The sequence below is a fragment of the Hetaerina americana genome, unplaced genomic scaffold (assembly GCF_022747635.1).
Source record: "Hetaerina americana unplaced genomic scaffold, ioHetAmer1.1.p SCAF_10, whole genome shotgun sequence".
NCBI classification, from domain to species: Eukaryota; Metazoa; Arthropoda; class Insecta; order Odonata; family Calopterygidae; genus Hetaerina; species Hetaerina americana.
The window spans coordinates 32,813,452-32,831,800 of record NW_027286070.1 but is presented as its reverse complement, the minus strand read 5'-3'; the positions used below and the strand labels follow the sequence as shown (position 1 = coordinate 32,831,800).

The following is an 18,349-nucleotide window of genomic DNA, read 5'->3' as shown; positions in this document are numbered from 1 at the left end:
CCCCGCTATCCTTCCACCTTACCTCGCATAAACCTAAAATATATACATGTCCTCTCATATGCTACGGCCATCCATCTCTCACTTAATATTCTCAAATTTTCCTGTCCTTAACATTGTCCTAATATTCCAAGTTGCTATTCTAACCAATTTAGTCTTCTTCTCCTGCGTCTTCCGTCCTGCTGCTGTTGGTTTTCCTTAGCAAAGGTTTCGTGGGATGACGACCGCGGAAGCCTTGCCTCGCCCGCTACTGGGCACGACACACGACTGATTGGGTCGAATTCCGCAGTAGCCTGGATTCATATTCTCTGTATTGTCCATCATTTGAATCGTGGGAAAGACAATTGAGGTGGTTTCCCGTAGCTTTCCTCAATAATGTTTTTAACGTGATGTCATCACTCTATGGCCGCCCCACTGGGGTCAGACGCCTTTGCAGCCGCCCCAATGAGGAACAGGCGCTTCGTGGAGCATGGGTGGCCCGACCAGGATTACTCCCGCCAGCACAGCTCTAGGAGTCATCGGAACACCCAAGCCCTTCCACAATGTCAAGGTTGCAGTCCAGTATACACCCGTACTTTTGTGGACTTTTGGTAGATTATATTATATATAATATAGTCTACCGGTTCAAGTAGGTTTTGGATGGAACCAACAACCAAATAAATATCTTGTTTCTCTTAATAAAACACAAACCAACATGCATTATTCCGCAACAAGTCCCTGCATTTGCACTGACCGAACTGATTTTTTAATAATTTTTTCAAGTCACTTATTTATATTATCACAGCCCAACTTGTATAGTTACAAGACATTATTCCTACATAACTTGTATTAGACTGCAATATATATTATTTTCACCTTAAATGGTGAGCGAAGGGGGTGTAACTCAGTGGTAGAGTGTCTGCTTCGCATGCTGAAAGTCCTGGGTTCAAATCCCAGCACCTCCAAATTTTTTCCACAATATTTCGAACTTTTTTAAATCTCCGAATCAAGATGCGGATTTCGTTGCAGTAAAATTTTAGGCTACCACATTATGAAGGATAACGATTTGTAAGATGGATAGTTTAACAAAAAAATGACCAAGGACAATGCAAGTTAAGAAACTAGGGAAGCTACTTTACGAGTATTAGGTAAACTTCTTTGATGGAATGAATATATTAATGTTATTAGAATGATATATTATTTCGTGATGATTACAAAATATGGAATTGACGACCCGTCGAATTATATAAATATTTAAATAATATTGTGTAACACGCAAAATTTTTATGGACGTGATGTAGAGGAGGAGCTGGAGCCTTGTGCGAGTAGGAAGAGCTGCGGAGGGTGAAGTATCAGATAGAAATTGAAAGGATTGCAGGTATATGGCAGGGGTTGAAGACTATGGAAAGGAATATGGAAAAGTTTTTTAGTTCCTTTTGGATTTATTTAGTACCCTGCTAACCACCACGAGGGCAAACTCCTAAATATCAAGCAGAGGGTGATTTCACACCAGTATTATACTACCATAATACCAAAACACCTTTCCCTTCTAGTGCGGTTGGAAAAACATTATTTTATTCTGATCTCTAATCGTTCGTGGAAAAATTGGCATCTTAAATCTATTTGTTCTGCATTTAATCTCTCGAGCTTTATTGACATGATCTCTCACAAATCTTCCTCCTGTACTCTGTCGTCTTATCGTAAATAGGGAATAAAAAAGGTATGAGAGAGATAACATTTTCCTGGGGGACACCCGGAGTGACTTCATTTACTACTGCATCAGAGCGAACACCATCTATCCTCTTTGTACCCAACCATTCAAAATGTCTTCAATCCAGCTCAGGATATTTTTATATATGCCATATGCTTCTTTGTCAGTAGTTTACTATGGGGAACTTAGTCGAAAGCCTTTTTAAAATCTAGAAAAACCACTTATACCAGAAAATTGTTCTCTCCGGAACTAAGGATATTATGAACAAAAAGCGTTAGTAATGCCTCGTACAATCTATCGTTCCGGAAACCGGGCTGGTTATTCTTCAACAACTTCTAAATACCGAGGTGTCTCACGATCGAACTAGCAGCTATATTTTCCATGGCCTTGCATGAAAAGGATGTGAGAGAAATACAGGTCTGTAATTGCTCGGTTCCTCCTTGTCAACGTTTTTAAATATTGGTGTTAAATTAGCCGATTTCCAATTTCTGGGAACCTTGTAATCTACGAGCGAGTTCTTAAATATGATTTTTAGCTACGGTGGAATTTCCGGAGGCAGTTCCCTAAATATATAAGCAAAGTATTTCATCTGGCCCAGAGGAGTTATTAGACCAAATTTTTTTCAGCAAATCCCATTATATGACATTTCAATTTTGGGTATCGGTTGGCGGGCAGGATTTGGTGAGCCATCGAAGACATTCGTTGAGACATTGGGGAAGACGCTTTGACAGAAGGAATTAAATACGGGTAATTCTTTTGTTTTTGAGGGAATTAACTGTTGACTTATTTCCCTGAATCTCTCTGGCACACGGGCAAAATGCTTTCGAATTTTCTTTCTATATTTCTATTATTTTTTCCTTTTGATTTCGCTTCACGTTTCCCGAAATTACACAGTCAGGTGAAGTACAGAGGACACACAGCTTCATATAAAAAGACAGAGAAGAGGAGGGGGAGGTGCAGGTAAAGTGGGTGTAGGGGAAAGAGAAGGGAAACTGGTGTGTGTGCATGGAGGGAGGGGGAGTGGGCGGTTGGGTATGCCGTCAGGGTGGGAGAGGGGCTGTGGAACAGAGGTAGGTCCAGTAGGGGCGAATACATTAAGTCATTAACCAATATATCCTTATGGGCTCTGGGCAATTTCCAAACGTTTCAAGTTATCTAATCTTAAACTTTTCTTCTCCAAATGTAAAATCTCAGGAACAAAGGCACTTGCATGGTTATTGCCCAGTAGGTGCTTGGCAAAATGGGAAGAAGGATTTCTGTTGTTTAAATAGGCGTAATGTTCTTTCACACGTTCGCAGAATTTCCTCCCGGTTTGTCCAATGTAAATGGCAAAGCACTCACAACGCAATTTATTCACTCCACTCTTTTCCATGATGGGAATTTCGTCCTTACTGTTTGAAAAAAGGTTCCCTAAGTTGCCTTTATTATAGAAGGCCGGTTTTATTCTGTTCTTTGGAAAGATTCTGGTCACTTCACGAGATAAATTCCCCAAAAAGAGAATTCTCTCCCATTTCGATGTGTCTTTCTTGGGTATAGATTTGAAAATGGATATGACTGCTAATTTTTCTATTTTTTAACTGATTGGAAGCAGAAACCGTTATCTTCAGCTTTAATTTTTATTATTTGAAGTTTTTTCGGTTATTTTGTGGGGAAAAGGGAATACTAGTCAAAATGTGGACCATTGAGTTGAACGCCATTCATTTTTGGTGGAAATGATGTCTTGGCATGAAGTGAATTATGTGATCTGTGCAAGTATCTTTCCTGAAAACGGAGGAATCCAGTTGCCGAATATATTTTGTGATGGTAATGTCTAAAAATTAATGGACCCGTAAAGTTTTTTCTCCATTGAGAACCTAATGTTTTTGTCCAAGGAATTTAGAAACATCAAGAAGCTGTCGAGTTGTCTTTGTGAGCCTGCCCATACACAAAATATATCGTCTCTGTAACGGTGCCAACAGACTATGTTTTTCATCAAGTTGTCTGATGAGGAGAACAGAACACTTTCCCCTGGTCCACATAGATATCCGCTGGGCGAGGAGATACAGGGACGGGCCATGTATGGATTTGTTTGGTCTTACATAATTACGAAGGTCGCGAAGGAGGGGAAAAATTTTCCCAGTTGGTCTCTAGCGGAGGAACAACTTTTTTGATCAAATAAAATTAGGTACCCAATGATGAGCCGTGGATGGTGAAAAAATTATTTTCTCCGTTCGCCACGAAAACCTCCCTCCCATTTATGTGTATGCCTATATAATTCCGTCTATTAAAGAGTGCATCAAAAATGGGAATGAAGACAATTTTATACCGAGTATTTTTTTCTCCGATCAGTGCGAAAATCATATCTTTTGCTCAGATCTTGTTATAAATTGGTTTATGCGCAAAGTAAGAGAGCATAAAATAATAACTAAGTCCGCAATTTAATTTTTAAATGGAATAAATGCGCCAGGTTGCACCAAAAGGTCATACTACCGTGCACCTACTACAAAAACCTTCGATGGAGAAAAAAATGTTTTATATCGACAAATATATGTATAGATTCTCCACTCGAGCATAGCCCAAAATGATTTGGGATCCATGTATTACGTGAATTGCATTACCTTAGACTCCGCAAAAGTATATAACCGATGCATACTAGACTGCGGACCGCAAATAATTCACTCGATGCTCCACTCAACTTCGAGGAAAATAAATCCATATACCTGAGCACCTTTAGTCTCGGAGTGGAAATAAGATTGGTGGGCTAAGTAAAACGTCTAGGAGTCACACTGACATCGGACTTAACGTGGGAGAAGCGGGCTAAGAACATCTGCGGAGCTTTATTGAGGAAGCCAGGGATCACCAAACGAATGACGGGGAATTATTTGAATGAAAAAGTAAAGGCGGGGTGAAGTTTCTCATTTAAAGACCAAACCTTGAATAAGCCTTGATTTTTTGAGGCCCTATTTGAGGAATAGATTTCGAAGTGAAACATGATTCAAAGAAAAGCTCCAAGTTACGTGAAGAATCGTCACGGACGAGCAAAAACGTAAATTACCATTGAAATCCCTTGGAGAGAAGGGAAACACGAGGATTTAGATAAATGTAAATCATGGTGGTTGAAATCTGAAAAGGAGAGGGAAAAATCTTAGCACTGAATCACATTGGTAAGCGTGACATGTTAAATAAAAGTTGAGTGGCGAATGAATCCATTTAACGAATCATTTTTACCCACGAAAAATTCAGAGTCTAATACGTCACGTACTTGTACTAAGAGGAGATAGTTTACTAAAGAACGTAGATAATTGAGGGCGTGGTTGAAGGAGAGAAGGGGAAGAAGACTCCGGATAACTTGAGAAAGAGAATGCACTATGTAATCTGGACTGAAAATAATGGCAGTGGAAAGGCCGTGGAGAAGAAGGCAGACGATAGTGACCGAACTTAATTTAGAAGGATGATATTTCTTCCTACCCACCACACGACCGAACTAATCAAATAAAATACAGGGAATAATTCAAGGAGGGGAGCAAGAGGTTCACTAGACAAATAGAATGGGGTGCCACACCAAGGAAATGGGGAGCACGTTTTGCAGTTTGGGCAAAATACCTCAATATCGAAAATATTTTCATCCTTGAGATATTACTCTGAGTTTCAACCATGAAGTACCTTCAAAACGCATGCTAGCCGATCAATGTATGCATACGCCACACTGCACAACAAGCGTTCGGTCAAATTCGCATCATTAACATCACTATTCGACGAATGAGGTAAACCGGGGCAAAGGAGCATACCTGACTCAGGTGGTCATTGAGTCAATAATAGATTCACGGCTGTACAGCGCGGCTACCAGAGCCTTGGATTGCAGTTCTCGGTATCACCAATTATCTCCATGGATAAGATAAGATGAAATGACATATGATAACAACTTTAAGCTTTACTCTCTATCAGTTTTCTCCAAGAATGTGTCACATATAGATGGAAACAAAATAAAATCTGATCTTCAGCATTAATTATGTGAATCATTATAACAAAGTGCAATCAAAGTGTCATAGCTGTGAAAATATGGATATGGAAGCAGCGAGCATTACTAACTGTATGGTCATAATTTAAGATGTAGAGTGTTTTTAGCACAGAAAATCAGATAAAACAATATGGCTTCAACCACTGAGCATAGTAGAACCGTGCTCAATATTTCCTTAGAAGAAAGGTCAGCAGAACAATCAACCTTAGTACTTAGACAAAGATACACATGGAGAATATTATTATCAACAGCTGTAATAAATGTGAGTGTTATTCCCTCAAATTTCAATTCCTTGATTATATGATTTACTTACTTTGAAATTGTTTCCTTATGAAGTATTATAAGTTCATTAATTTGGGTGTTTGGGTTTATCTTCAAGTGCATAAAAAGTGATCCCTAACTGAAATCTGACCTCTAAGCATTTTATGGCAGCTGGTTTTGGAAAATGAAATTCATACATTGTGCAAATAAACTCAAACAAATTTTGGCTAAATACATCACTAAACAAGAGTTACTCTTTCCATTTCAAGTTGTATATAGTATATTGTCAAACCCAAGATTAACTTAGAAACCTAACTAATAGAAGTTATCATCCCACTGTAATCTTTTTATTTAATAGAATTATTTGAACTCTTGATAATTATTTGATACTCCTTAATCTTGACCAAAAGCTCAATTATGTGCATTTAGTTACAATATAACTCTTTCAGACTGAGTTTCATTTCAGCAATATTATTTTTAAGAACTAAGTATTATGAAGTAATCAAGACTGGCTAACAGAAGTTTTCTCATTTGAATTAGTAATTAAAAAATCAGTGTGTCACAGGTAGGAAAAAAGCATAGCTAATGCCTCCTTCAAATTCAGGTATTTCCAAATTTAAAGTATTACAATGCTAGAAAGGCAATATCACAGTTCAATGAAGCATGATATATGATGATAATTCTTTACAAAGTAGGAATTGATTATTATGCAACCAAATATAAAAAATATACCTATTATCTCAATGTATAAGAAAAGCAATTATTCTGAAGCCAAAAAAAATAAAATGTGAATACCCATTAGACCAGAGAATTCTTGCTATATTATAATCTGATTGAAGAACTTTGAAGAGGTTTAAAAAACAGTTCAACAATACTTTGAGTAAAAATAAACACTCATAATTATTTCTATTTCTCCATATTAATTTTTTTTCTTTAAAGGTGGTATTAGCAGGCTTCCTGCCATCATTAGGTGTACTGCTTTACTTTGACCTTCAAGATAAACAAGTTTCATTAGGGGATGCCATTCGGACACCAATCTATTTCATCATTGCATGGTGTTTTGCAGGTTTGTCATTTGAATAGGAGTTCAAAAATACCTACCTACTTTATAGTATCAGAACAATAGCTAGACAGAGTGAGCGAATTCCTTTAGAGTCTTCCACCAGGTTAGTGTCTAGTCAGGTGATTACCTAACAGCATTAGCCGAGATCAAATCATTAATTGAGACAAGGCGAAATTACTCTGCAGCTTGCAGGGCTATTCGGACCAGTTGGTCAAGGAGGGTATTGAAATCCAAAAGAAGAATTTCAATAGGCATTCAGGCTTTCATTTATGCAACATCTGGAGATCTATTCTGAAACATATAGTAGAAGCCAGGCAAAATGCTACCAATCAAAAGATACCTGATCCCAGGATGACCAGATATATATATATATATACTATATATACTAGTATATATATATATATTTATATATATATATATATATATATATATATATATATATATATATATATATATATATATATGTATGTATAACATGTGTGTGTGTGTGCATTTGCATGTGTGTGAGTGTGTTTGTGAATCATGCTAGTCCAGGAGTGGAGCACTGGACTACTGACCAGAGGGCCTGGGTTCGGTTCTTGTATTTAGTTTAGCACCAGAACTTTCAGCTAAACAGAGCTGTTGAAGATACCCCAAAGATATCAAGTAACAAAGCAGGACAGTGGTAAATACATATCCAAACCAAATATGTACGCTTTCAAAACAATAAAAAATTCACAGAGTAAACATACTTCTTCAAAAAGAGAAAAGTAATGAAACTTATATTTTTAAAATAAGACTTTCAGAGGTTATTATGACAAATACAAGAAAATCTACATGCTATGATCAAAGCTCAAATGATCCACTATAATTTTGAAATTTAATCAATATTATATGAAAATCCTTTAATAATATTTTCATTTTTCCTTATTTTGTAGATTCATGGAGTCAGACTGCATACACTACACCCAACTTCAAGAAATTTGGAGTTGCTGCATCAATTACCACAGCAATAAGCATTGGAGTAAATTTTCTATCCCATGATACTTTAGAATCTGTTAGATCTCATTATTTGTTAGGATTTGTGGCTGGTATGAAAAACCTTCATTATAAATTTTAATAATAATGTTAAATTATTTTAGTAGAATATGATTGTATAAGTATTTTATGCTTTCAAATCTTTTCAGGTTCAGGAGTAAGATTACTTATGGCAATATCTGAAAATTGTTTTTCTGAGTACTTCACAAACTCTACCTGGGCAACTGTATTCAATTACTTCATAATACATTCTCTTGGTGCTATCTTGGTTCCTCTTTTGGTGGCATATATTGCAGATACAGAAGGCATCCATTATGCAATTCTCATGCTTGGTGCACTGGCATTACAAACTCTTCCAGCAGTTATTCTTCTAAGAAAGCCAAGACAAGCTCATTCACATAAACTGCTTTGCTTAACAAATCAGCCTGCATATGCCCTGCTTCATGTAGGTAATAGAAAAATACTTAACTTTAGAAAAACTTAACATAACTAACAGTATATTCAACACAATTTTAATCTTAAGAATTGCATTGCTTAAAAAACCTATTTTTAGCAGATGTGAATAAAAAATTGGGAAAATAATTTCCTGGATGAACTTTTGGTAAGGCATCAAAATTAGTAACAAGGAAAAGAGAAAAATAAGGCACCAAAAATATTTACAAGTTTATGGTGGATGACTATAAAAGAGAAAATTAGTGGAGACTACTAACAATGCTCTCCACTATAGAATTGTCAGATAAAAATACCTAATTAATTAAAAAATTTTCATGATGTTTCTCAAGTATATAGTTGATCAAAAAAATTGGCTAATATAATGTTGTCATTAAATACTTTTGCAATCATATACAAAGATTTTTTACTGACTATGAAGAGAAGAAATGGAATATGTGGTATATGATGATTCCATACTATAATGAAAAAATGTGAGCTGTAAGGAAACTCTTAGAGATGCTTAAAGCAGACCTTTAGCTAAGAAATACTAAACCTAAGTACATGCTAGCCTATAAGGGCATGAATAAGGAGAACCTCAAAATATATTAGAATTAAAAATAATAACCTTTTGCTGAAAAAAATGAAGAAAAAATGCAAATAAAACTACATAATCGTATGTGAAAGAATTCCACTGTAACTTTGACTACACAATGACACAAAGGTTTTGGAATAAAATGGGTGGAATTGGATAGACTTGATTTTGTAAACGAAATTTGTGAAGAGTAGAGCAAATTCAACTTTTGCTGGGCAATAAAATTCTTACTTTTAGAAGAAACAACTGCTAATGAACTTATAACAATACTTTTAGCATAGCCAATAAATTTCAAGAAATAACTGGTAAGAAGTTAAACATAGGAAAGCAGTGCATACTTGAAGTGTACCCTTGCATACTTGAAGTTAACATCACTAAAATCTGAAAATAAATGCAGTAGAGAAAAGAAATTAAGGATCAATCAAAATGAAATCCTGTGGAAAAATGATAGAAATGGATATAAGGACACAAATGAAGAACTCTGTGAAGAGGTGAAGATGCCAGTCTGTTGAATGCAGCATGAAGAAAAAATAATATGAAATGGAAAAATGTTGTGATACAATGGTTACTTAAAGATCAAAGATGAAACCGCTGACAGCAAGAACTGCAGGGGAAAGGAGTGAATTAACTGTTAGAGTATGCATCTGTTTCTCATGCTAAATATTTCCTTTCATGAACAATTTAAATCTAAGTAAAAATAATGCAAAAACAGATGTTTAATTCAGCAACAGTGATGGTCCAGGAACTTATCTTTCAAGGATCATTTCTTTTTCTATTTACTTCAATTAGCTATGCAAATATTTGCCATATTGCCTTGAGCATGTAGTTAGCTCAACATCTCCACCATATCAGTGAAAGCAAATGTAAGCAAGGATAAAATAAGGCTTAATAATATTTTGTTAATATAATCATAGTTATGCATTTAACATATGATAAATTATCAATGATATTTTTACCCTGCTTTAAAACAAATAACACCTTCCTAATCACTGATGCCTATTCTGTGTTCAATAAGGCATTGAGACACATTGTATGGAGTTTCAGTCATTAAATGAACCTGGTGAATGCAAACCTTTTTAAAAACAGGGGTTCAACAATGATATCATTACTATAATGTGCTAACAAAAATATGACATACTAAATTTCAAGTATAAGTTACTATTAATTGAATCTGTCTGTGGCAAATGTGGACATCAATATAGGATCTTACAAGAGTAAGTATCACCAAAGTAAACACGGTACACCAGGATAACTGAGATAAACTCAGTATGTTTAGAACTTCATATGTCCCATATAACTTGAGGATTAACACGCAAATTCCTAATTACATCTATATTACCAAAGGTTTAATCAATCAATTAAAATATTGAATCTATTTAAGATTTAATATATATTTATTTATATATTTGATTAAATATTTGATAAGTATACCCATTGAACCACTGCAGTGACACTAATATTTATTATGCCCTTCATTTGAGCAGAATGAGAATGATGACTGTGATGAGCAACCTGAAGAAGCTGAAACAAGCCTATCACAACCATTTACCAGAGAAATTTCCACAACCCAGGACAGTGATGGGCCCAGTAATGAATTAAAACAAAGGAGCACAACCACTGGAAGCAACAATGAAACAGCTGATGGCTTAGCAGTTCCCCTCTTCACAGATGTTGAGCTGGTGGCAGAAACATACCAAGGGAAAGTGGCATACTCTTTTGAGGACACAATGAGCGAATCTCCCAGACATGACAGTTCAGAGTTATTCTTTCAAGGCTTAGCCAGGCGAAGAATCAAGCATCAAAACCATAACTACAGGTGTTGTGGATTTTGCATGATACCTTCCTTACATCAGGAATTACACCCTTTCAAACATCCTTTATTTTACTTAGGACTTATATCAATGACAGCTCAGGAATTAATCACAATAATAATTTGGATCCTCTTACCAACACTAACATGTGAATCATCTCATGCAATCAGCCAAGACCTAGATGTGGATGTGACTTCAAAAATGGAGGCTGCATATGTTTCAGTTATAATGGGAATTGCATCTATTCCAGTGATTTTGATTCCTTTCACTTTTAGCTCCTTTTCACTAAGAGGAAAGAAATTTGCCCATGGAATATGTGCAATATTTGTTGCAGTGTTCATTTATGGTGAGTCAAGTTTTTAAGCTAGCTCTAAGTTCCAATTTCTATCAATAAATATTGTTTAATTTAATGTTAAACACATTGACTCAGTTTAAAAACATGCAATCTCATTAGCTGGGAAGCCACTATGCTTGCCAGCCAACCTGAAGGTTAAAGTTTAGTACACTCATACCCCCTCAGTATGAGTGCTACAAAATACAGTATTGCTAGTATTTGCAGCTGGATCTTATTTTGGAAGTTCATCCAGCACTTATTCAGTGACAAAGTTCACCAATGTCCTCAATAAAAAGCCTTAATCCAACACCGACAGGGCATTTTAAATTGGAGAAAAATTTATTTAATTGTATTGTGTAATTTATTTAATTTTACTATGGTTCAATGGCAGGTATTAACTAAATAATTCTATAACTTGTGAATTAAAAATTAAGGTTTCTTGCTCTTCTTTATATATTTAACGGGAATGACCCTTTTACACAAAGAAAGGCATAACATACATTGATTCCACAATTATAAAAAAAAGCATTTACAAATGGGTACAAATTACATAAAGTTGAGAATAAAAATATAATCTAAAATCATGGAAGAATTTTGATTTGCAATACATGAAAGGCATTTTCAGGTGGTATACAAGTGCACAAACATTCCTATAGGTGAATTAATGTAGACAAAATATCAATATTAAATAATATTCACATTTAAAAATGGAAACAGAATATTAAATATATAGTATTTGTCACAGTTGACACAGCAGTTTTATGTAAAACTGTTCACCCCAGGGAAAGTTTCTCAGGTTTCAAATGATTTAAAATCAAAAGTTAATGAAGGCCGTAAGAAATTTTCCATATATTCCCGACCTTTTATTATGGGAAAAGGAAACAGAAAACAAAAATCATTTACAAGTTTTTGAAGTTAACCCAAGGGACTTACCCAAATGTTCTCTGTATTTGTTGTATTGCTTGGGGGTCTTTTAACTCCAACCAACTTTGTTCTTTTGGTAATTCTCAATGGGAAATGTTTATCTCAGATCAAAATAAAGCATTCATGCACTCCATTTTCCTTTTTTACTCTTGCATTTTCAGGACATGTATGCAATTCAAAAATTTAATTTAATATGGAAGATGAATTGCATTTTCTTCTACTTGCATTACCAAGGCCATCCAGCTTCCCACATTTGATATATATTTCAATTGAAAACGAGATTGTTATTTTGGATGATGTTTGACTAAAGGAATTAGTGATACAGAAAAGAAAATTCAGTTGGAAATACAGAATGTATTCTTGCTTGAGGGGAGTATGACAAAACAATACATTGGGGTTGTTGGAGAAATATTGCAGGGACCCATTTAGTATCAGGTGAGAGGGTAAAGAGGAAAGGATAGCTGTAAAGACGCAACTTATTTCTGCATAACAACTTGAGAGAAGATGGAATCTCAAATTCCAACTGAATCCACTTCTCCATTGTGTGATCAACCCCTCCCAAGTAAAGAGATCATCACTTTACCTCCCAGATTCACCCAGCCAGTCATTCATTATATTTCTCTTTCCCATGCCAGCTGCCCCCAATCAATTCAGACTAGTCATTGCTCCTCAATTCCAAATAATAACACAGCTTTTCTCAAGTACGTCTAAAATACTTTATCCATAACTGAAGAAATATCAGCAACACCAAAAAAATGCTTAATTTATAACTGATGAGATATTAGCAACACCAAAGTTAACTAAGACACCACGACAACTGGTTTATATCATTTTCCTAAAAAACCAAGTTCAGATAATGGTTAAAGTACAAGACTCAGATGTAATTATGGCAATATATAAATTTATCAATATACACTATGAAGTAAGGGTAAAATATTCCCATCTTTGCAAAAGCAATCACATGGTGCAACAAAATAAACATATGAGAACCTATCATTTCAATATTTACCTCACAGTAATACATTTCCTATGGATCAAATATATATTTTTTTCGATATTTCAATTCAGCACACTAGTTAAATGACACATGTACATATTCAGTACGAGTCCTTTTTTGGAATATCGTCTGAATTGTACAGCACTTCACCTTTTTATTTTTATTTCAAATATTTTATCAGACAAAATTCAATAATGCTGAGACATTAATTTATATTTAATTATTCATATTACTGATTGGATTCATATTTTCAGGGTTAGGTACAAAATTACCAGAGCTTCACATTGGTGTTCTTACAAGCTTTGGACTGAGTAATGCCATATCTGCTGGAGCACTTGAGCCGCTCCTCAAAGGAGCACTTCTGAAACATAACCACTTCAAACAGTACAAAACCAGGCAGGAGATATGGGGAAATATTCGTGGTTTAGCAAACACTGTTGTGGGACTCATAATTATATTAATATCAATAGCAATTGGTAAGTGAATTTATTATCCCTAAGTTAGTAACAAGATTAATAAAATCAGCTTTCTCTCCCTTCATTGAATTAAATATAACCCATATTTTAATTATTTTACTAAGTCTGGAAATGATTTATACTGAGAAAGTTTACAAAAGAGAAACCAAGCAAACAAATACATGTTTGCTTGCTTGCTTGGTAGTTTTTCAACTATTCATCAAATCTCAAAATCACCAGCGTGAGACGGTTGATCAAGAGGTAATAATATTAATAAGATATAAACACGTTCAACAAGAAATGTCTTGAAATGCCACTAAATACCATTTTTCATATAAAGTACAAATAGTGACCTAAAGAATCAAGTTGTAAAATCAAATGAGTACCAAAAGTATTAACCAGCAATATTAAAAAGCTAGTTGTTTATTTATATGGCCAAATGAAAATAAGACTCAAACAAAATAAAAATGACTGAATATATAAATAATATACATCAATTATTATAAAATCCAACATGTTTTTTCACAACTATTAGACTTTTATGGTACATATAAAATGCATGTATACCTTGAACCTGTACGTACTTATTTCCTCAAACTTTCCACCAATATCAAAGAAAAATGAGTGTATTTAAAGATGATAGTTCTGATTTAACTAATTGAGTTTTGTCTTCAACAGATTTACTTATTACTGACTGGAATGGCATCAACTGGCCTCTTCTATTCTACATGACTGCTTCTCTTCAACTGTTTGTTGGAATCATATGGACAATTACTCCACCTTGGCACTAGCTTTGTTTTAGTAATCACCATAACAATAAATATATAATCATTTTAACAATAAACTTTATTAGTCTTCTTCAATCACTATTTCACGACTTGATTTCACATTCCATTAAAGAACTATCACAACCATCAATGCAAAAGCAGTTTTTAGATACAATGTTACAGCTTACCTAATACTAAGCCATTGCATGTGATATCATGTTCAAGATTGGGAGTTTAATTCACTTTCAACTACCATTCCATTGTGAATTATCAAACATTTCTGGTATCCAGAAACTATGCAGCTAAATTTTTACTGGGGATACCCAGAAACATCTCTCTCATTTTATTCTTGAATCCTCCATTCAATATGAAAAACTCGACTCACTATGCTAATACTAGCAACTTTTTTTTATAGGTAATCTACCTACCGGTTAAGATAGGTTTTAGATGGATGATGATTCCATCCTACAAGCCCCTCTTCATCTCCTCATTCTGTCCAGCATACCTATCCTATTTCTACCTCTATCACATATTCTCTATCACTATCACATCCATCAACATCCTACTGCCAATCAATATGCTCTACATCCATTTTTCCTGCCTCCTTATGATTCTCCCAACAACCCCTTCTCCTACCCCACCATACCTAGAACTTCCAAGTTTGTTTTCCTATGTGTCCACCTCACATCCTCTACCTTCTTCACTCCCACATTTCAAAAACCTCCAATCTATTCCTATCATGTCGCTTCAATGACATTGTTTCCATGCTCCAAATCAAAGTTTTAATGAGCCCTTGCTTAACATCCTGGGCATTTCTCATCCTCTCACTTCTCATCAATTCCCTCCTCCTTGTGAAAGCCTCTTTGCCTAATTCATATTTTCTCCTCACATCCCTATTACTTTGACCATTTTGGTCCAGAATACTTCCACGATACCTAAACCATTCCACCTGATCCAGTTTTGGTCTTATTTTTATGTTTAATTTAGCTTTTCTTTTTCTGGGAAAATGCATTACCTTTGTTTTATTTATATTTATTCTCATCCCGAATCTATCACATTGAATTTCGAATTAATTCATTAATGCTTGCAACCCCTAGGCCAATGGACAAACTAAAGCATGATCATCAGAAAACCGAACTGATTTTATGAATTCCCCACCGACTTTCATTTGTCTCTCTAGTTTTTCCAATATCTCTTCAATCTTTTCGTCCACATATATGCTGAATAGGACAGGTGATAATGGACAATCCTGTCTTAGGCCTCTTCCTAACACTGCCCATCAGAATCATCCATCCACCGCTCACATCTGAGCTTCCGGAGTACAGGTCATGGATTAGCCTCCGATCCCTCCAATCCAATCCTATTGTCTTCAATATACAGGGTAAGGCAATTTAATTCAGGCAAATGAAACTTTTGTTTAGAAGCAAATGTATTAAAAAAAATACAAATGAAAATGAAAATTCTTTTCCATACAAGCAGTGGTATCTGTCAAGAGTAACATTACACATTGTAACCCCATTCAGCTGCAATGACTGCCTCCAATCTTGTCCTGATTCAATAGTATGCACTCTTTAAAACAGCGATGTCCATATCCACGAATGCTGCCACAGTAGCAGTGCATAGGGATGTGACATTAGGGTGCCTCATCTTATTGGTAACTTTTGACTACGCTGCAAACATAATAGTCGAGGGGGTTGATGTTCAGGCTATTTGGGGGCCAGAATTCCTGTGACCAGAGCATGTCAATGGTATATGATAGCCAGTTTTGGACTAGATGACTCGTATTAGCTGGTGCACCGTCATGTTGAAAGTCAGATTGTCTCCCTGAGGCCACAGTTACCATCCAAGGTTTCATGGCATTCTTCAAAATTTGCATAGCCGAAAAAATTTGCAAAATTCCTCTGAAATCAGCGCCCGAACTTTTCTTCCAATGTGGTTTCCTTGCTGGGTTAGCAAAACCTTCCCCAGACTTCTCTGAAGCATTATGCTTAGCCACAATATTGTAAACAGTTGATCTGGGGTACCCAAAGAATCTATTTCACTAGGCGAATGCCCAGTGGAAACACTTTCGATAATAGCAGCTCTTCAATAGTATTCCGCACTTGTACATAACATCGCGGCCATTTTGAGGTTATGCCTGTTTACTAGATGCCAATAGCTTTCAAGAATGCCAATCGTGACCTCCTGTGGAACTACAATATGGCTGGAAATTCAAATTGAAATTTGTCCGGAGATAACCGCCTCACCCTGTTTTCATTACTTTTTCCCAATTCACTCAATCAGATGTCTTTTCAAAATGTATAAACCGGCAAATACATCCCGATGTATTCCTTATTCCTCTGTATTAAAGATCTCATTACTGCAATGGCATCCTGCGTGCCTCCACCTTTCCTGAACCCAAACAGAGTATCCCCCAAGTAATTCATCCTTGGGTGATGATCCAGAGTACCACTTTAGTGGCATGCAAAATCAAACCTATTGTTTTGTAGTCCTCACATGATTTAGCCCTTACCTTTTTTTGAATGAGAACAAACACTGATCTCACTAAGTCTTCTGGCCTAATTCCTTTTTCATAAATGCTATGAATAAGACCATTGACTCTTTCTCCCACATTTTCCTAAACCTTCAAGTAGTTCCACAGGGTTGTTGTCAACCCCCACAGCCTTATTTGATTTCATTTCCCTTTCTATCTCATTGTCGAGTATGCCTGGACCTAAGTTATATTCACCTACGCCATGCTCTCTTTCTAAATCTAACCTTGTTGGCCTAAGTTCTTTATAATACATTTTTTCTACATAATCCTTTCATCTCTCTTGGCTCTTTTCTGTTTAAACTTATACATTATTTTACCCCATTTATCTCTAACTATTAACATAGGTTTTCCATTCTTACTTCCAGATAGTTTTTTTTTCTTGTATGGATGATTCAAGGCAAATAACAGTGGAAGTGCATTTGCTTCGAATCGATCACAGTGGTCATAGTAATACCTAGTGCAGAGGGGATCATAAGGAGCAGTGGGAAAGCATTATCTGATATTATCATTTTATGATAACTCACAGGTCTTAATCACTTCCTGGAGAATCCTTTGGCACCTTCGGTCCACCTGGATATTTGTGGCACTCCCACCATTTGATGATAATGGGTTTTTCTCGACTATTGTTATTATTGCCGACCCCGGTGGCGGCGGGGTAACGTCCTCGTCTGCCATTCCAAGGGTCGCGGGTTCAATTCCCGCCTGGGTGAGTTTTCCTCCACCTAGGGCTTGGGTGTTTGTAAATGTGACCATTGTTATCGTTGTTAATAGTTCAATGTAAAGGCCAGAATGTGCTGTTTTCGGACTTTTACTGAATAAATAAATCAATAAAATAAATATTGTATTTACAATGCACTAAATCCTCCTTGAAACAAATGAGGCATCGACGCTGTACGTGTAAGGACTGGAAAATTTCATAGCCATGATTCTTTGATAGATTGTGAATAGATAAATGGCAAATGAAATTTACATAGCAGAAACTCCTTCAATCTATAGAAGATACTGAGGCACTCAATCATATAATGGAAAACTCATAATCTGTTCCAAGTTAGGTTAAGTGTTTTAAGTTAGTATATGCTGATTTTAATATAGAATACACATTTCACAGCATTATGATGCTGTGAAATAAGTATCCTATGTTACGATTGACATTTTTCATAACTTTCCTTTCTGAATTATTCTGAGCAAAAATTCAAATACCTTAACGAACAGGACATTTGCAATGAAGGAAATAGCAGTATTCATCCTTAAACAGAATTTTCTATCTATGTTATGCATGCAAATTAATAATAGGCCAAATATGTATTCTGTAAGTAATTGTATATAGTTTGGAATAATACACTATAAATGAAAAATATTACCATTTTTTGATGATATGGGATGCTTATGGATGATGCAACAGAAAGAAGTCATTGTGTTTAAGGTGGACAGAGTATATGCATTCTCCACTAATTAATTTCTTTATTATAACATTAATTT

At 35.5% G+C, this 18,349-nt stretch overlaps 1 non-coding gene across 1 annotated transcript; it reads left to right on the top strand.

The window, feature by feature from the left end:
* Positions 1-869: 869 nt before the first annotated feature.
* TRNAA-CGC (transfer RNA alanine (anticodon CGC)) lies at positions 870-941 on the top strand. Its single transcript has one exon. It is a non-coding gene; the product is annotated as a tRNA-Ala (tRNA).
* The last annotated feature ends 17,408 nt before the right edge of the window (positions 942-18,349 follow it).